Here is a 21677-nt window from a genome sequence, read left to right as displayed (position 1 = left end):
TATTACACAGGCTACAAGACTTCCCTGATTTACTTCCTTGATTAATTTTCAGAGAGCCCATAAAAGTCAAAGTATTAATACATCCATGCTCAAGAATTATTGTGCAACAGAATGACACTCACAATACTGATATTCCCTTCTGTCCTATTGTCAGTCTACCCAACCAAAAACAAAAACCCTACTCCAAACAGAGTTATGACTAAGGCTAAGAACCCCAGGGCACCCTGACTGCCTGCTGCAGCTCTGAGCTCCTGGGGGCCCCATCACCCACGGCAGCCGAGAGCTGCAGGGCTCCCCAGCCACCCATGGCAGCTCCAATCTCCCGGTGCACCTTGGCTGCCTACGGCAGCTCCGAGCTCCCAAGGCACCCTCACTGCCTGCAGCAACTCTGAGCTCCTGGGGGCCTGCCACACATAGTAGCCAAGAGCAGCCGGGCTCCCCCACTGCCAGCAATGTCCAGGAGCTCTGGGGCATCCCCTCCCCTGCCTGTGGCAGCTGGGAGCTCAGGGCCCCCAGTTCCCAGGCACTACAGGTGATGGGGGGACCCTGCAGCTCCCAGGCGCTGTGGGTTCAAGTCACGGCAGTCTGTGGAAGTCACGGATTCCATGACTCCTATGACAAAATCGTAGCCTAGTAAGACCCCTACAAACAGAGAAGTGCCAGGGACTCCAGGAAGTCGACTAGGGATTTCACTATTGCTACTGATTACATGTGGAAGGCACTCAAATACTCTGGTGATGAGCAGCCATATAAAGCCCTGAGATAGATTAGATAGACTCATTATCAATGTTTAGTACTTGGGGGAAAAGAATGTACTATACAAAGTATTCAGTGGTAAAAATTTCATACCTAGCCTCATGCAGTACGACGAGAGCTTCCGAACCACACACACAGAAACAGCTTCACAGCTGCCCCCTACAGTCAGTCTATAGGGAGAAGAGCAGATGTACTGAGTTCCCAATTCTCCCACATGTCACTACTCTCAGTCCCATCATCCCCTCCCTGCTGCAGGCGTTACATTATTAAAATTGGAAGAGTTCCCATGCATGACCCTTTCAGGTTCGAAATGTAGACAAGCCTAATCTATATTCCTGCTTTCCATTTTATTTCTTTATGATATTAAAAATAAAATTGTCATCAAGAGGGCAGAATGGGGTGTTTTTCCCAGCAGTACAAAGACTATAGCTGCATGGCATGGAATATGAGCACTGCATTCAATGTCTGCCAAATCAATAGAAGTTGCTCTCCTGCTTTCTGACCACACGACGCACTACAGGTAAAACCACCATTTACATCACCGCAGAAGTTGACACATCGTAGTAACTAAAGAGGGCGTAGAAGAAGTAAGAGGTCTGGGGGACTCACTGTCTTCCTGAGCTTGGATAATTATCATTATTATTATTTGTATTCTCGTGAGCACACACGAATCCCTGTCATGGAGAAGGACCCCATTGTGCTGGGCACTGTACAAACACAGAACAAAAAGACAATCCTTGTCCACAGAGTTTACAGTCTCAGTAAACAGAACAAGCCCTACAATCAGATTCACTGTGTAAAAGGGGGACATTTCATCCAGTAACTTTTGTTTGTATTTGTTCATCACTGGTAGAACTCCATTGATTTAATGGAGCTCCAGGAGGGAGCTCACAGTTCTGTGGGCTGATGGCCAAAGGGACTCTTTCAGTGCTGTGTGTGGGGGTTGAGGTGAATGTTTTGCCTGTGATATGGCAGCAAAGAGATCCAAAACTGATATGTAAAATTATGGACTTTACTATGCGGACTGATTCCTTCTGCATGGAGATGAAGCCAGCCCACCTGCACTAAGGGCTTTGTAATGGAAATGTTGGCAGACTCCATTATGCCATGCCAGTGGGCATTACTGTGAGTTGCATTGTGCTGCAAACACATTAGCTGTCCAGCAAGAGACTTGATAAGAACAGATGTGATGACACATGAGACACAAACAAAAAAGGAAAGGCTCTTCTAGTCATCAACCATCACCAGGCTTTCAGTGTGGCTCAGAGTTAGCATGCTTCCCATATCAATTATTTAATGTTTTTAGAGTTCAACACAAGTGCAGCTAGCATAGGCAATGCATCCATTACAGAAATGATATGTATAATGGGAGTCAGTTATTCAAGATCCTTCTGCACCAGGCATGTTACTCCCCCATACAGAAAACTGTACCTTGGACCAATCACGTCTAAAGATCAGTCGCACGTTCCACCTTGAGTACTGAATATATCTTCTGGCAGGTGCGTTAGGAAGGTTTTCTTTAATTATGTTTCCACCAATATCTTTTTAGGGCAGAATGTGATTCTCTCTTCTGCTTTTTTTTGTATCTCATATCTAGGGCAGATTGTGCCAGATAGGCACAGAACTGTGCAAGATGTATTATAAAGCCATTTGGCCCCTAGAGGGGCAGAATTTGGCCCTAATCTCAGCTGGTGCCTCTAAGCACGACCATAATGCAAATGCTAATAGTAAGATGCACATGTAGCTGTTACAATAGTCTCAGATACAGCTGCACACGTATCAGTTACAGTATGCTATACTATCAGAGAGGTAGCCGTGTTAGTCTGGTTCTGTAAAAGCAGCAAAGAATCCTGTGGCACCTTATAGACTAACAGACGTTTTGCAGCATGAGCTTTCGTGGGTGAATACCCACTTCATGGGATGCAAGAGTGGAAATTTCCAGGGGCAGGTAAATAAAAGCAAGCAAGAAGCAAGCTAGAGATAACGAGGTTAGATCAATCAGGGAGGATGAGGCCCTGTTCTAGCAGTTGAGGTGTGAAAACCAAGGGAGGAGAAACTGGTTCTGTAGTTGGCAAGCCATTCACAGTCTTTGTTTAATCCTAAACTGATGGTGTCAAATTTGCAAATGAACTGAAGCTCAGCAGTTTCTCGTAGAAGTCTGGTCCTAAAGTTTTTTTGCTGGAGGATGGCCACCTTAAGATCTGCTATTGTGTGGCCAGGGAGGTTGAAGTGTTCTCCTACAGGTTTTTGTGTATTGCCATTCCTAATATCTGATTTGTGTCCATTTATCCTTTTCCTTAGAGACTGTCCAGTTTGGCCAATGTACATAGCAGAAGGGCATTGCTGGCATATGATGGCATATATTACATTGGTGGATGTGCAGGTGAATGAACCGGTGATGGTGTGTCTGATCTGGTTAGGTCCTGTGATGGTGTTGCTGGTGTAGATATGTGGGCAGAGTTGGCATCGAGGTTTGTTGCATGGATTGGTTCCTGAGCTAGAGTTACTATGGTGCGGTGTGCAGTTACTGGTGAGAATATGCTTCAGGTTGGCAGGTTGTCTGTGGGCGAGGACTGGCCTGCTACCCAAGGCCTGTGAAAGTGTGGGATCATTGTCCAGGATGGGTTGTAGATCCCTGATGATGCATTGGAGGGGCTTTAGCTGGGGACTGTATGTGATGGCCAGTGGAGTCCTGTTGGTTTCTTTCTTGGGTTTGTCTTGCAGTAGGAGGCTTCTGGGTACACGTCTGGCTCTGTTGATCTGTTTCCTTATTTCCTCGTGCGGGTACTGTAGTTTTGAGAATGCTTGGTGGAGATTTTCTAGGTGTTGGTCTCTGTCTGCAGGGTTAGAGCAGATACGGTTGTACCTCAGTGCTTGGCTGTAGACAATGGATCTTGTGGTGTGTCCAGGATGGAAGCTGGAGGCATGAAGGTAGGCATAGTGGTTGGTAGGTTTTCGGTATAGGGTGGTGTTAATGTGACTATCACTTATTAGCACCACGGTGTCTAGGAAGTGGACCTCCCGTGTAGATTGGTCCAGGCTGAGGTTGATGGAGGGGTGGAAGCTGTTGAAATCGTGGTGGAATTTTTCCAGAGTCTCCTTCCCATGGGTCCAGATGATGAAGATGTCATCAATGTAGCGTAGGTAGAGAAGGGGTGTGAGTGGACGGGAGCTGAGGAAGCGTTGTTCCAGGTCGGCCATAAAAATATTGGCATATTGTGGGGCCATGCGGGTGCCTATAGCGGTGCCACTGATCTGGAGATATATATTGTCATCAAATTTGAAATAGTTGTGTGTGAGGATAAAGGCACAGAGCTCAGCAACCAGTTGTGCTGTGGCATCATCAGGGATACTGTTCCTGACAGCTTGTATTCCATCAGTGTGTGGGATGTTTGTGTAGAGAGCCTCTACATCAATGGTGGCTAGGATGGTGTTTTCTGGAAGGTCACCAATGCATTGTAGTTTCCTCAGGAAATCAGTAGTGTCATGGAGATAGCTGGGAGTGCTGGTAGCATAGGGTCTGAGCAGAGAGTCTACATATCCAGACAGTCCTTCAGTGAGAGTTCCAATGCCCGAGATGATGGGGCATCCAGGATTTCCGGGTTTGTGGATCTTGGGTAGTAGATAGAATAACCCTGGTCGGGGCTCTAAGGGTATGTTGATTTGTTCTGGTGTTAGTGTAGGGAGTGTCCTGAGTTGATGATGCAGTTTCTTAGTGTATTCCTCAGTGGGATCTGAGGGAAGTAGCCTGTAAAATTTGGTATTGGAGAGTTGTCTGGCGGCCTCCTTTTGGTAGTCAGACCTGTTCATGATGACAACAGCACCTCCTTTATCAGCCTCTTTGATTATAATGTCAGGATGGTTTCTGAGGCTGTGGATGGCATTGCGTTCTGCATGACGTTGTAAGCCAAATTCAGCTCTAAATTACACGCGTGCAACCCCTTGACTTTGTACATGTATAGCTAAAAGCCCAGATATGCTCTAGAAATAGTACAGGACCTTTTAAACATTTTTAAAAGCTGAAAGTACTTAATATATCACATTCCAGACAGAGACTTTCATCCAGACTATTTTATTTCATCACCTACTTTTCAGTGCATACAGATTTTCAACTAGAAGAATAAAAAAACTAATCTACTAAGTAAAGGGAAGATTTTAGCAACATTTATTAAGTGAGAAGTCTAAATATGGGGTATAACCTGCAAATATACAATAGTTTGCCAATTATAACAAGACTTAAAAGAAGCGCTTGAGAGTCAACTAAACTGTAAAAATGAAAAAAGGTAAAAGGTAGAAAGTATTTACTTCTAAAATCAGAAAGGCAGAGGCATACTAATAACAATTCATCTTAAAATGAAACCAAGTTTAACATGCAAGATCCAACTTTCATATATTAAATTAGATGAACTTACTAGTTATATACTGGATAAGACCTATTTTAAATACTGCTGCTGTATCTGAAGTCTTCACTTGAGAGGAACTTAATCATAATATTGGTGATCCAACAGCGCTTTTTAACTCTGAGTCAGTTTCTTATTACATGACATTACCAGGATCCTCACACTGAAGCACAATGTCCTGTCTTAGAGGCTCCAAGCAGAAAAGCTCTTCTAGCAAGTTTGCTATCACTGTTATGTCTAAATGGTCATTTCTTTGGTAACAGGGCTAAATTTAGGTCTTGAGCAACACTTAAGCCACATGCCTGAAAAGCAGCGCCAGAAGTAAGCTCTGGGTTGCAACTTCTGCACCCACCCAAAAAACCGTTGGCGCCACCAAGGGCTGGTAGTCCAGAGTTAGGCTTAGGTTGTAGCCGATGAGCTTGGGATAGTGAACAGAAGTGACTCTGTAGAACAGAGTGGTTAGTGCACTCACCTGGGCTATAGAAGACCTACCTTCAAGTCCCTGTACCAAGGGCTATGTCATCATTTATACAAAGTAGAACAGCGTCTACAGAAGAGATTGAAAGGAGGGTACAAGGGGGACACCACCAAAACCTCAACCTCCAACTCTGTTTTTTAGGGGGCCCAATTTTTAGGCATGCTCTAAGGTAATCTCTGAGCATGCCTAGCAAATTGGGCCCCACAGGCAAGATAAGTGGGGAACAGCTAGTGTGAGGATCCTGCTGGGTCTTAGGCTTGAGCTCAGTGCCAAGCATCAGTACTTAGGTAGCTGCATGCTTGCCCAGCAGCAGAAATTTAGGTGCCATGGTGATTTTATGGGGCAGAAATATAGGTGCCAAGGGAATTTAAGCACCTACACGGTTAGGTAGCAGTCGAGCAGGGGGTCTAAGGATCTAAATTTTGGACTTAGGTGCTTAAAGCGGCAGTTAAGCACCTAAATCCCTTTGTGGATCTAGCTTTAGGACCTGTATTTTACACGTACTGTTGAATTGGCCCCTTTATTTATACATAGGAAAAATAATAATTTACTGAAGATTTACTATATTTCATAAGTGGGAAGGTTTCCCATGAATTTATCCATAGCACACAGCTGTAATTCTAGTCCACGTAAACAGAATGGTGTATTTTCCTCTAAAGAAAGGTTAGACTTAGTTACCACACTGCATATGAATAGTTTTAGATTACAGGACTTCCAAGAAGAGATCTTGTTCACAGGAACCTGTATTGTATCCAACCTGTCTGAATGTTTCTTTTGATCACGTAAAGATATGGGGCCAGATCCTCAGCTGTTGTAAATTGGCATAGCTCCACTGAAGTTAATGGAATTATGCTAATTTACCCCAAATGAGAATCTGGCCCATAATTTATAACTAGATCGTTATTTGCTATTTCCCCTCAGGTAGGGGAACCATGGGTAGGAAACCATGGAAACTGCACGCCAGGCTCATGGGACACATTATGGGAAGGGAGTCAGGTGACTAGGATATCTGTCCCAGGGGACAAAGTGCCAATCCATAAGGGGAAAAACATGGCAGCTGGGTGTAAAAATAATGCATATGGATCATTTAAAATGTTTATTCTTTTTCTTTTAAGGAAAAGGAGTTCTCAGGCATTGTGTTTGGGGGTTTTTTTTTAAGAAAAAAACAACTGAACATTCAAACAATTATTGGAAACAGGATGATACTTTGCTAAATTCACCCTATCCAGACCCACTCTGACATACACGGAGTGGGCTCTTTTCAAGTGAATGACCATTGTAGGCAGAATATTTGGAGATTTTGATTGCACACTTTGATCCAAGGTTCAAAGGCTGAGTCGTGCTTTTGCTTCATCCTACTGAGAATTGTAATATCTGTATGATATTGTAATGTACTCTTACCTTACTGGTATGACAAGAAAACGACAAAAATAAGAAGCCAATCATGCCAGTGTATTTGATGGTACATGGGCAGCCGACTGGGTTCCAGGGACCTCAGATCAAACACTTTCTAACCCACCAACTGCACTCGAAAACTGCCAAAGTTGTGACAATTATCATTTAAATCCCGCAAACCAGACCTCAGGTGGAAGATGAAAAAAAACCACATGGCAGTTTGCCAATTTTGCAAGGTGGGAAAGATTCCTTCCAGGCCCCAGAACTGGTGACCAGCCTAGCCCCTGGCATCCCGAGAGATCTAGCCTACTGTGGGGAGAAGGGTCCCTGAAAATGGCTACCTGGGGTAAGCAGCCATTTGTACCCACACCCTTCCCACTCCAGATAGGAGTCAATCAACCAGCACCGTTGGTGGCTGGGACAGGCTTTAAAGTACCGGACAAATTAGTTGAAACAATAGTAAAGAATAAAATTGTCAGACATATATAAGAACATAACTTGTTGGGCAAAAGTCAACATGGTTTCTGTAAAGGGAAATCATGTCTTACTAATCTATTAGAGTTGTTTGAAGGGGTCAACAAACATGTGGACAAGGGGGATCCAGTGGACATAGTGTACTTAGATTTCCAGAAAGCCTTTGACAAGGTCCCTCACTCAAGGCTCTTACGTAAATTAAGTTGTCATGGGATAAGAGGGAAGATCCTTTCATGGATTGAGAACTGGTTAAAAGACAGGGAACAAAGGGTAGGAATAAATGCTAAATTTTCAAAATGGAGAGGGGTAACTATGGTGTTCCCCAAGGGTCAGTCCTAGGATCCAGGGCCGGGTTTAGACCGAAGAGGGCCCAATGCCCGCACCTAAAAGGGCACTGCACCTTAGGTGCCTTTTTAATTTTTTAGGTTTTTTTACACACCCGGCAGCGGTCCAGGTCTTCGGCAGCATTTCGGTGGTGGGGCGTCCGGAGTGAGTGAAGGACCCCTCGCCGCTGAAGTGCCACCGAAGACACGGACCACCGCCGGGCATTCAAATCGGGCCCCGCAGTTCCCAAAGCCGGCCCTGCTAGGACCAATCATATTCAACTTATTAATAAACGATCTGGAGAAAGGGGTAAACAGTGAGGTGGCAAAGTTTGCAGATGATACGAAACTGCTCAAGATAGTTAAGACCAAAGCAGATTGTGAAGAACTTCAAAAAGATCTCACAAAACTAAGTGATTGGGCAACAAAATGGCAAATGAAATTTAATGTGGATAAATGTAAAGTAATGCACATTGGAAAAAATAACCCCAACTACCCATGCAATATGATGGGGGCTAATTTAGCTACAACTAAACAGGAAAGAGATCTTGGAGTCATCATGGATAGTTCTCTGAACACATCCATGCAGTGTGCAGCAGCAGTCAAAAAAGCAAACAGGATGTTAGGAATCATTAAAAAAGGGATAGAGAATAAGATGGAGGATATTTCATTGCCCTTATATAAATCCATGGTACGCCCACATATTGAATACTGCGCATAGATGTGGTCTCCTTATCTCAAAAAAGATATACTGGCATTAGAAAAGGTTCAGAGAAGGGCAACTAAAATGATTAGGAGTTTGGAACGGGTCCCATATGAGGAGAGATTAAAGAGGCTAGGACTTTCAGCTTGGAAAAGAGGAGACTAAGGGGGTATGTGATAGAGGTATATAAAATCATGAGTGGTGTGGAGAAAGTGAATAAGGAAAAGTTATTTACTTGTTCCCATAATATAAGAACTAGGGGCCACCAAATGAAATTAATGGGCAGCAGGTTTAAAACAAATGAAAGGAAGTTCTTCTTCACGCAGCGCACAGTCAACCTGTGGAACTCCTTGCCCAAGGAGGTTGTGAAGGCTAGGACTATAACAGAGTTTAAAAGAGAACTGGATAAATTCATGGAGATTAAGTCCATTAATGGCTCTTAGCCAGGATGGGTAAGGAATGGTGTCCCTAACCTCTGTTCGTCAGAGGGTGGAGATGGATGGCAGGAGAGAGATCACTTGATCATTGCCTGTTAGGTTCACTCCCTCTGGGGCACCTGGCATTGGTCACTGTTGCAAGACAGGATACTGGGATGGATGGACCTTTGGTCTGACCCAGTATGGCCGTTCTTATGTTCCATTCTTAAAGCCTGTGTTCAGATGAAGCCTGTGATGCCACACACGCACAGGATACTTTGCAGTGTGAGGAATGGCTAGGGAAGGAGGAAGAGAAAGAAGTACACACTCTCTCTCTCTCTCTCTCTGAAGGTATTGAGAAAGCAAAGGAAGCACAAATACCACAGCCTCAGTGGCTCCTGGTTGAGAGCTGCCCCCCCGCCCTGATCCAAGAGGGAGCTTCCACTGCTCCCAGCCCTATGAGAGCTGGGCCCAGCTCCTGAGGTGAGGGTTTGTAGCAAGCATTTTAATGCTATTTTCTGCCATTAAATGTTGGTGTTAAATCATACAGGGTGAAATTCATCCAGAAGTGGACAGACCACACAAGGCCCACGTAAATGATCTTGGCATGGAGGATGTACAGAAAGGTCAGAGAGATGGAATCCTCCACCCCAGCCTAGAGTGAGGTTTTAGGACAGAAACTCTGCCACACTGCAGCCACTTGCCACCTGCTGTAAATGCGCTGGTCTCTGTGCATCTCCTGTGGTTCAGTGTATTGGGTACTTGGATGCACAAGTTTTCTGACCCACTGCATATGCCCTGACCCACTCCCAGCTCAGCCCCAAATACTTCCTGTGGGTTGCTGCAGAGAGAGCCTCCCTAAACCGGGGGTTGTCTCTTGCATAGGCTCCCATGGCTGCCCCTGGTTCCAAGCAGCCATTCCATTGGTTTTTGTGTCTGGAGAGACAGGAATTGCCATATCATTTCTAAGCCATTGACCAGGCTTTTAATCTTTCCATTTCCAAGGTTGGAATCAGTTTCTCTTCTTTACACAGGCAGCTGATGCTGCCAATTTCCTATGCACCCCTTTTTAATTTCTCAGGGTGAGCATAGAGAGTTCTGGAGGGTCTTGTAAACAAACAATTAAAAACAACTTGGATTCTAATTATGTTTCCTGAAAGGTTAAGTCTGGATTTCAACCTGCATCTGATACTGCTGCTACAGCAGCCAAACCTGTAAACAATATTATTAGTCATGGACAACACATGAGGACTGTGCATACCACTTTGATTAAAGATTGAAATGAAATCCTTGTCAGAATATATTTACTTGCTTTCAATTAATTTAGACTCTATAACACCAGTGTTGTTTCAGGGGCCTTACTCTGTCTGAAAGGATAAGTACACCAGCCTGGTATGATTTTAAATTAATGCATAAGGTGATGCCACAAGGACCTACCTGAAGATCTATGATGTTTGTCATACACATTTCAGTACTGTGACCTGAACTGCACCTTCTGGTATGGTACCTGCTGACAACACATTATTTGTGCAGGTTTGATTCTGCTCCTGTCAAAGGCAAAACTACCATTAGTTTCAGTAGTGCTGGATTGAAGCTCAGGAGTTTCTGCAGAACCGATTCGATGAAATTCGGGATGGTTCTGTTTTTTAATTTTCAGTGGCTCTTAAAACTAGAGAAATCAAAAGGAGTGTTTCTTGTAATACAGGATTGCTAAACCCAAGAAAATATGCCAGATTTATGCATTACTGCTCTGTGCAAGGAGTTACTGTGATACCTACTGTGGGGGCATATTGGTGTTACTGAGCCAGGTACATTGTACTGTTGAGCATGCTTTAAAAGATTATATGGAGTTCATGGCTCAATCCTGCTGCCTCTGAAGTTAATAGAAAACTCCCATTGACTTCAGTGGGGGAAGGCCAGACCTTTATTGGTCAACTTTTCCATACATTCTCCTACCCTACCCTCCACCTTACCTTTGTTATGATGCCAGGTACAGTATCCCCCACAGGTGACATCTTCAGAGGTAGCCTTATGGGCCTAAGACATGGGTGCTCAACAGAGTACAGCTGCTCTGTGACTGCCAGCAGCAACTGTGAATTGTTTTTTTTTCAATGGCTTGCAGCAGGGCTGCTTGCAGGACATCACTATGTTCCACGCGGCAGACCCTACTTTGGCTCTGGAAATACTGCAGAAGAAGATGCAATGCTCACAGCAAGAGTGCACAACTGAACAGACTCCATGCTTCTGGGGTTATGGTATATGTGTGGCGGTTTTAAGGCGCAAAAAACACTGGGTTGTTTGCCATTGAGCACAGTGCATCATGAGATGTCGATGCAATGTTCCCGTTCTCTCCTGAGACAATGTTTTGGTCCCAAGAGGCATTGCACAAACTTCTCAAAACACACTGTCACCTTGCACTTTGGGATAGCAACCCACAATGCACTGCTTTGTGCATCAATGCAGGCACTGCTAGTGAGGATGCACTCCATCGAGACAATGAGCATGGTGTGGCCATGCACAATTGATTTAATTAATTCAGAGGCTCGAGGTCGAATTAAAGTCGACTTAATTTTGTAGTGTAGACAAGCTCTGAGACTGAAAAGGTTTAGGGGTTTTATTTGGTTGGGCAGTTCATCATACAGCCTTTTAACTTGCAAGTTGTATCAGTGCTAAAAATTAAAGTGGAAAGTCTAATTGTTTCTATATTTTAGCAGGCTTTGATTTCCCTCTCCTTTGCCCTCCCATTGCTAATATCTTTTATATAGAACAATTCTTCAGAAAAACCAGAAGAATCTGAAAATCTGAAAAGGCTACCAAGGATGGATATGATTGAATGGTGAAAAATGTTGTGGGGTATTAATCTTTATGGTGTTCTTTATTATTTTTTAAATCATTTGCTTTTTGAGTATTTAGACAGCCAGCATATATTCAGGAAAGTGTTTGTGAAATCTGAATTTTAGCACCAGTTAATCAAAAAATTAATTCCAGACATGAGTTATTTGTTGTTCTCTGATTAAAAAGTTCCAGTCATCCAATCAGGGAGCAAAAATCAATCATAAAATATGAATAATAAATATTGAATCATTGAAAAGAACATTTCACAAACAACCCAGAGTCTGAAAATTATTCATCCAAATTATTCAGTGACTTCTTCTGAGTAACAAACATATTCAAAGAAAATCAGGCTCAGTGAGCGAATGATTCACTAAGCAAAAAGAAACTACATTAAATGTGAATGTTAATTGTAATAAACAGCTTGATCAGCTGCATGAGTAAGTTGTGGTCTCCTCTCCAATAGTGGAAAATGATGTTCTGATATTTTAAATGATATTTTCATAATCTATATGTTTATTGATGTTATTTAAAATATGGTTAAAATCAATTTTATGTTCCTCGTCCCTTTTTAGTTCAGTTGCCAAATGCCAGTTTTGACAGTAACTTGTTTTACTGTCCATACAATATGGTTTTAGAGGCTTTGTTTGTTTTTGTGGATTCTGAATGTTGAGACCCTACATTTGAAGAAACTGCCTGATGAAACCTTATCACTGCCGAGCATTTTGAAATATGAGAACTTATTACCACTTCCCTCCTGATTCACGAGTCAGGTGACCGTGATACCACTTTCACTGAATTTTAATTATTTTAATGAAAACTTCACATCAATATTTTGTTATGGAACATAATTAGCTAGGATGTACATATGTGATGTCTGTATTATCAGACCTACCTACCTTGCTAGCACTCAGCCTCCTCTCTGCAAACCAAGATACAAGGCATATACTTCATGTATTCTCAGAGCTAGGCTGACCAGACAGCAAGTGTGAAAAATCAGGACAGGGAGTGGGGGGTAATAGGAGCCTATATAAGAAAAAGCCCCATATAAAATCAGGACATCTGGTCACCCTACTCAGAGCATGCTCACTTAACAAATTCTTACATAGTCATTCATCAGAATTTTCATATATTACACAATTGTAAACATTAACAGATTATAAACCAAAGACACACCACACAGCAAACCCAGTAAAAGAAATCCACAAAGAAGAAATGAAGTCAAGAAATGCTGTAGATGCAAAGGACTGAGAAGTCATTACTAAAAACTTAGACCCTATACAGCCCACTAAGCACCCAGAATTGTCAATAGTAGAATCGTTTGCAGTGTTGTTGTAGCTGTGTTGATGCCAGGATATTAGAGAGACAAGGTGGGTGAGGTAATATCTCAGGGGGAAGGATAGCTCAGTGGTTTGAGCATTAGCCTGCTGAACCCAGGGTTGTGAGTTCAATCCTTGAGGGGACCACTTAGGGATCTGGGGCAAAAAGTGGTCCTGCTAGTGAAGGCAGGGGACTGGACTCAATGATCTTTCAAGGTTCCTTCCAGTTCTAGGAGATTGGTATATCTCCTCCTATTATTATTATTGGACCAACTTCTGCACTCAGTCTGTGTGATTCAGTAACTTCCTAGTTTGGCCTCAGCAAAGGCACTGTGTTGAAGATTCTGTGAGCAGGATACTCCCTCTCTCTGCTGGGTTACATTAATCCAGCCATGCTGATGTCATTGAGCAGGCAACCACATTCATGGCAGCATGTGACAATCAAATTGTGCCACCTTGTCAGAGCCATGGCAGAAATCCTGGACAATGAAAATTGGCAAAGGTACCACATCAACACTGAAGCTCAGCTCCTTACCACCACCAACTGAAGCATTTATTGAAAATATAAGATGAGCAAACAGTTCCAAGCCTCTGTTTCCAAAAACTGCACCAGACTATGTTGTGCTTGCTCCTCCACATATTTTGAAGTTTATCAAGTGCTCTTGTGAGATCAGTGTACCTTATGAGATGTGGATGTACCATTATTTTGTGCATTCCAGGGAGGTGTGTTGAAATGACCTGATAAAGTCAGCTTGAGCATTTGCAGATGAAAACAGCAATGATGACTGGTGACCTGTATTACTCATATCAGGATACTCAACTGTAGTTTGAATGAGAGAGAACACTAATAATCATTTATAATTATTCCAAAATGAAGTATTTGCTTTAAATTATTATTTAATTTTGTTAGCTAGCTAGCTAGCTAGATAATTAATATTTCTCACATTAAAGAGTGGTTACTATATCAAATAACAATCCAGGTCCATGCTATACCCCCAACCTTCCTCCTCAGGTACCCCTATACTTCAAATATGAGATACAGAATCAACCAAAAAAAGCCACCTTTGTATGCATCCTAAAGCAAGGTTGACTAGGGTGGCTACCGGACTATTTCTGAAGATGTATGATCCAGCAAGTTTAAGCAAAATCTATTATAGCTGCAACTCAGCAAAGGCCACAAACTGAATGACTGATAGAACTTCCTTTTAAATTATATTTCATATTTGCCTCCCCAGACATTACTCTTTTTCTGATCCTGAATAGTAAGTAGCTAAAATACACATGCAGCAGCTTTAAAGTGCTGGTTCTCAACTAGATGAGGGCGTATCAGTGGGGAGAAGGAAGAAGGAAAGGAACACATAACTGCATAGATGGAAGGTGTTGTTAATTTCTATCTTTCTGGAGACGCTTGACTGACTTCCAACCCAGATGGCTGTGAGAATGCCAATCTGATGTTCTGTGATGATATAATGTCACGTTATGGCACAATAGGCTCCAATGGATCAGAACTAATTTTTTCAGCGTACTGTTTAATCATTTTCAGTTTACTAGTGTCCCATTTTTACATGTCAAGTATTACTCATTGCTGCAGGGGGACACAAACAAAGGCCATACCGTAGACCTTTTCCTAAACAAACAATTCCCTGACAGCAGTGTATCCATCTGTATTTTCTTAAATTGGCCTGGCCCCTCCACCCTTTTCCCCAACCCAGGCAGTGTCACTTCCCCAGGCTTCTGGAGTTAGCATAGCCCGTCCCCAGTTCTTTCAGATCCCAAAGGCCTCCTCCAAATCAAAATGTCATTGTCTGTTAAATTAGTAAAACAAGCAAACTAACGGATTACTTGCCCCTTATTCTTTGAGACACTTCTCATCTCTTCTGGCTACCTCTGAGTCTTTCTCTGTTTTAAGAAGCCCCTTTACATACCTACTGTCCATCCCAGTAGACCTGGCTGGAACCCTGATCTACAATCCAACCTGACAAGAAGTTAAAGAAGTATGGATTGGATGAATGGACTATAAGGTGGTTAGAAAGCTGGCTAGATTGTCGAGCTCAACAGGTAGTGATCAACGGCTCGATGTCTGGTTGGCAGCCGGTATCAAGTGGTGTGCCCCAGGGGTCGGTCCTGGGGCTGGTTTTGTTGAACATCTTTATCAATAATCTGGATGAGGGGATTAATTTCACCCTCAGCAAGTTCGCAGATGACAGTAAGCTAGGGGAAGAGGTAGATACGATGGAGGGTAGGGATAGGGTCCAGAGTGACCTAGAGAAATTTGAGGATTGGGCCAAAAGAAACCTGATGAGGTTCAACAAGGACAAGTAGAGTCCTGCACTTAGGATGGAAGAATCTCATGCACTGCTACAGCCTGGGGACCAACTGGCTAAGCGGTAGTTCTGCAGAAAAGGACCTGGGGATTACAGTGGATGAGAAGCTGGATATGAGTTAGCAATGTGCTCTTATTGCCAAGAAGGTTAACGGCATATTAGGCTGTATTGGTAGGAGCATTGCCAGCAGATCAAGGGAAGTGATTATTCCCCCCTATTCGGCACTGGTGAGGCCACACCTGGAGTACTGTTTCCCGTTTTGGTCCCCCCACTACAGAAAGGATGTGGACAAATTGGAGAGAGTCCAGAAAAGGGCAACGAAAATGATTAGGGGGCTGGGGTACATGACGTACAAGTGGAGGCTGAGGGAACTGGGGTTATTTAGTCTGCAGAAGAGAAAAGTGAGGGGGGATTTGATAGCAGCCTTCAACTACCTGAAGGGGGGTTCCAAAGAGGATGGAGCTTGGCTGTTCTCAGTGGTGGCAGATGACAGAAAAAGGAGCAATGGTCTCAAGTTGCAGTGGGGGAGGTCTAGGTTGGATATTAGGAAAAGGTAATTCACTAGGAGTGTGGTGAAGCACTGGAATGGGTTACCTAGGGAGGTAGTGGATTCTCCATCCTTAGAGGTTTTTAAGGCCCGGCTTGACAAAGCCGTGGCTGGGATGATTTAGTTGGGGATTGGTCCTGCTTTGAGCAGGAGATTGGACTAGATGACTTCCTGAGGTCTCTTTCAACCCTAATACTCTATGATTCTGTCTTGACACCCACAACTCCCATCCTGCTCTGCTCAGTTGGTTCGGTGAAAGATAGGCTGGCTGGATGCACACAGCTCCAGCTTGATCCCTCAGTACTGAGGAGAGAGAGGAGTTCCAGACCTCTCTGGTTTCAAGCCGTAGCAGTCTGGGGTTTTGTCACAAACTCCTAAATGCCTCTCTGTGCCTCAACATTGGTGTTCTCTTTCACACAAGAAAATCCTTTCCAGAAGACCCTAGAACAGTGCTGACCCTGGGCTAGCACACCCCAATATGCTTATGCTACTGCCACTTTCTCCTCTGCCTCTGTTTGAACAATAAGTGCGACAAATATTCTGAAATACCTCATACAGATTTAAAAGGGGATAAAGAAGAAATGGAACTGTCACCTGTCCTTCAGTTATCCAGAGTTCAACACTCTGCTTACTGGGTTTAACAAGAGCTCAGCAATGAATACTGGGATACCATCTGTGTTTTACTCAGAATTTCTGTTTATCAATCTCCCTGGTATAAATCGGTTGGCCATCATTAAACCTTGACGGTAACTCTCAAAATGGCCCTTTCTGAGTTGGAGAAGAAAGGCTGTGGTCAGTGCTTACCTTTCCACAGTTCCCATCACAATCTGTTCTTCTGCTTTTGAGCAGTACCTTAGAAGGCACAGTCTGTTATCAGAAGTCCGTTCTGCTGTAAGATACCATTCAGTGCCTTCATCAGAAGTCCTACTCTGCAAAGTGGCAATTTTTCTTCAACCTTCTGGTGGCTGATATTGGCTAAAAGTTTCATTATGCATTATAGTGATTGCATATCTATATCACCTGAACAGCAAAAACGAACAACCTTGTTTGGTTTAACAAAACTTAAATATTTCAATCAATTGTTCACTGATACAAGATGAAGTGTAATAGTAATAATACCTAGCTCTTATACAGCACTTTTTGTCAGTAGATCTCAAAGCACTTTACAAAGGAAGTCAGTCTCCTTATTCTCATTTTACATCTAGGGAAACTGAGGCATGTGAAGGTGAAGTGACTTGCCCATGGTTACCCAGCAAGTTAGAAGCAGAGTTGTGAATAGAAACTGAGTCACATCAAATGCTCTAACCACTAGTAAAAATTGCCTTCCCATAAGTATGGTTATGTTGCTGTTTTTCTATGTCCTTTATCGGGGGCTCTCTTTCACTTGACAGATGCACAACATTATCTAATCTTTAAGACTCTCTAGGCTTCTGTTCTTACAATAGAAACTGAAGTGCTGCTGGACTGGATGAAACTGGAGTATTGAGGCCAGTTGATGCTTGGCTAGTGTCTGAGACTGTGGTCCTGATTCACTCATGGATTTCAATGGAGTTAAACCAGTATAAAGCTGGAGTAATGCAGTCGTGAATCAGGCTCTGTGGTTAATCCTCTGGTGAGATTACAATATATTGCACAATTGGCACTGATTTCTTAATAAAGAAACTGATTTCTTGTATCAAGAAAAATGGAAAAGGGAAGAGGAGCCATTTTTCTCAACTGTTGGTTGAACTTTCCATTCCACTCAAATGACTACTACAAAACACGGATGTTAGGGTGCAAGCACCTCTTTGAATATGATCATATACTAAGGCTTCCTTTGAATCACAAAAGGAAAATAAACTGGTACCTAAGATGTGGGCAAGAGTTTGAAAATAGGGCATGTTCCGTAGGTGGAGAATGGACACACATTTTTTTTTGACTTTTAAAAAATAGACGTTTTGTCAAAAAGGTGCATAGGTCACTGGAACTCCAGGGCAACATACTGTAACTAACTAACGAATTATTCTGCTTTTGTGCACCTTGTTATTTTGTTACACGTAGGAAAGCATATTTACTCTTCGGTATCTGTACAGCTGCCACAATATATGAAGCTCAGGTGGCTTTAAAGATACCAAACACTGTTTTAAAAAAATGATGGTTTCAGATGGCTGCCAACTGTCTACATTAATCACTCAGCTCCCCTGGATTTTTTATGATTTTTTTAAAGTAGAAACTTATCTTTAAGCACTACTTTAAATATTAATGCGTTCCCATCATAAGGAAAAACTTTGTCTAGCTTCAAGTGTATAATTTTATTTGTCCTTCCTCACAGAATTAATTAAGCCTGCATGGAGGTAATTGAAGGATGAATACATGATTGCTGGGGACGCTTTGCATCATTAGAAGGTGAAAGCAAGATCAGACTATGTTCATTATCTTGTATACACATGGGTCCAGATCTTCAAAGGTTTTTGGAGGCCTCAGTACCTTTGAGCAGCTGGGCCATTGTCACTTTCCTGAGAGTTAATGACTTGTCATTTGTAACAGACACAAATTGGGAGGGGCCTCCAGCTAGAGGGGCTATTAATCATTTGTTCCACTGTATTATCATTGAAACATTATAATTACACACAATTAATGTAGCCAATTTACCTATTTGCCTTAGAGCACAAAACTTCCACGTCAAGATTTGTCTGAAATCATAGTGTTCCCTAACAATATATTCAAAAGTTCAAATTCTGACTTATACCCACCAAGATTAAGGTGAATGTGGTTGTACCAGGTCTTAATCGGGGAGAATCGAGTATGAAGTACCTATCACATACACCTCCAACATTGTGTGTGAGGCTTCTTGAAGATACTGGATATGATTCTCCACCATTCTTCAAATGTAAATAGGTTCATCAATCCAAATACAAAGACATGCACCATGTATGGCTCTCCAAGTCCACAGGAAGGGTCTGGGACCACTGTAAAGCTGGAGGGAAGGTGACGGTCTTGTCCAGCCCTGACACCTGCTGATCTATTTTAAAGGAAACTCATTTCAGCACTAACCGATGGTGCAGTCATGGTATGATCAGACCTGAGTCAAATGGGACAAAAAAAAAAGTGCTTTCAGAGAAAAACTGCCTAAAGCTGGCTATCAGATCTCATGTGGAAAAGGAAGTAGAGATGTTATGCATAGCCCTCCATAATGATTTAGACTTTTTCCAAACGTAAGTATGCCTGCTGCTCTATAGATAGGATAATTGATATTTTGGTCCCTACGCCTCTGTTTACCCATGGAACTATTATTTCTCTGTGTCATTCTCAGCAGTACTGTCCGTGGTACTTTAGGGAATAATATTCCAAAAAGCTGCATTATTATTCCTTCAGTACCACCTGTTGCAGATGGCACTAAATCCCCATATCACAGGCAACGTGGGTATTAGTGTTCAATTTTTTCAATAGGAAGAATTTCATTTTAACAAAAAAATCAAGATTTTGGACTATTTTAGAGGGATCCTGTTGACAATTACTTAATATTTTCTCTTCTAACTCTGAAAGTTGTTCCCCGGGGAGAAGGTGGTATATTTAACTGCTCTATTGATTATGTTTTTGAACCACATTTCCTGGAAAATGTCCATACGAGTGTTAGTACATAAGCAGAAATTCACATGGTCCTTTTCTACCTCTGCTGAGTGCCTACCCTTTTTCCCTTACCCAATGATGCATCACTTATTCTCATCTCGCACCACAGGCTGGCAAGTGCAATAAGTGACAAATAATGAAGACTGGGGCACACGTATCCTCAGAGGTTGTGAAAAAATCTTGCTATTTTATTCTTTGCAGCTGAATAGTGAGAAGAGGGAAAACAGCAGAAAGTAGCACTGACTGACTAGCCGTCCTTAAACACACAGTGAGGAACCATCTTCATTAATTAGAAAAGCTGAAAGCTACAGAATAAAAATAACTAAAGTAGTCCCAGCATATGGTTCCCCTCCTGCACTGAAATTTTCACTTATTAATGTGAGTTAATGAATCAGTCAGATAATTGTAGCAAGATCCATTTACATTAGAATCCAGGGGACTCTCTTTTAATATAGTTTGTTAAATGCTCAGCGGCACTAAAAGAAAGTTTAGGTTGCAAAGTAAAGCACTACAAAATTTTTAAAATGCCAGACTTATGATTACCTATGCAAGCTTAGGCCTTATGTACACTACACAGTTTCATTGACAAAAGTCAGCTTTCACTGATAAATCAGTGGAGGTATATACACTACAAGCCCCTGTATCCCTCTGCCCCAAGCACTCCTGCCATTAATTTCAACAACCTTAACATGCTCCATGTCTGGTTCTGCAGAGGCTAATCTCACAAAACCAATATGATGGGTTTTGATTGCCTGGGGAGTTTCTGTGTTGAGGACAGCAGAACTAACATGAGCTATTTGTTGTCTGCTTCTTCCTAGCACAGGGCATTTATTCCTCAGACGATCAGTGGAATTACACTGATAGCATCTTTTGGGCTCGTCTGCTTTTAAAGGAGATTTGGGATAGGAGTTACTAGTAAAGGGATGGTTTTGGGTAGGAGAATGTTTAGGCTCCCAACCCCCTTCTCTCTTCCTACGGGCAAAATGGGATCCTCCCTTCCCACCAATTTTAAACCCCTCTTTCTGTGGACTGCCCTCAATAGATGTTCAATGGCATCAGTTAAAAAGCCACCTCATCCACAGTCTTGACATCTTTGTCTCATAGACACTGCTTTACATCAGCCTTACATATGCTTAGGAAATGCTCTTGAGCAACAAGATCAAGCATTCCTTCAAAACTTGCCACCTCTTTACTCCTCACCCATTTTCCCAATAAATCTTTCATTTTGTTTACATATTCCCCATTACTCATACCAATATCACTCTTAAGATTCCTAAATTTAACTCTATATGTTTCAGGGGTAATCTGAAAACTTCACAAAATAGTATCTTTAAATTTACAATAGTCTAAAGCATCTTCAATAGACATTCAATTTGAATACATTTCGAGCTTTACCGGTTAATTTCACAATCAGGGTAGGAATTCTCTTATTATCAGGGATTTCATGTATTACACACAGCCTTTCAAAGGCAGTCAAATATTCAGCAATATCATCCTCCTCACTGTATGCAGGACATAAGTGTTCCCATCTGTGGATATGGGGAGTGATGGGAGTCGTTGGGATCGGGGGCCTCTGGTTCTGCTTCTCTACCAGGTCCAGCTGGTGTTTTCTCTTTCTTCTCTCTCTCTCTCTTTTTCTTTTATCTCCAGTTCTTTCAGTTGCAATAATCTCTGGTGCTCTCTCTCCTTTTCTGCAACCTGCAGCCTAAAAAGCTCCAACTTCACAATCACGTCACTTGCTTTCCTGTTCTTACTTCCCTTTCCCAACATAAGCAAACAGAAAATAACAAAACTGTGACCTCCTCCTGTCCTTAGCAACTGCACTTAAGACTCACTTCCAATCACTAATATCAGTGCTTAAAGCGTGAACTTCACTTGGAGTAACAAGCTGCGCACACACCCTGCTTGCTGCGCCACTGTGACGTTCCCTTGCTGTTATCTGGACAGGTGATCTGCTAGGTCACGCCAGTCCTTGACTCTGGGAGCCAGCCTTACCCTGCTCTGCTGTGAGAACCCCCACAGCACAGCCTCTGCCATGTAAGCTGCTTGGATTGTGCAACCAAATGACACTAGCCAATATCTCCGGTCCCAGACACAACCC

Source organism: Mauremys reevesii, linkage group 2 (assembly GCF_016161935.1).
Source record: "Mauremys reevesii isolate NIE-2019 linkage group 2, ASM1616193v1, whole genome shotgun sequence".
Lineage (NCBI taxonomy): Eukaryota > Metazoa > Chordata > Testudines > Geoemydidae > Mauremys > Mauremys reevesii.
Note: the sequence above shows the minus strand (reverse complement) of the source record.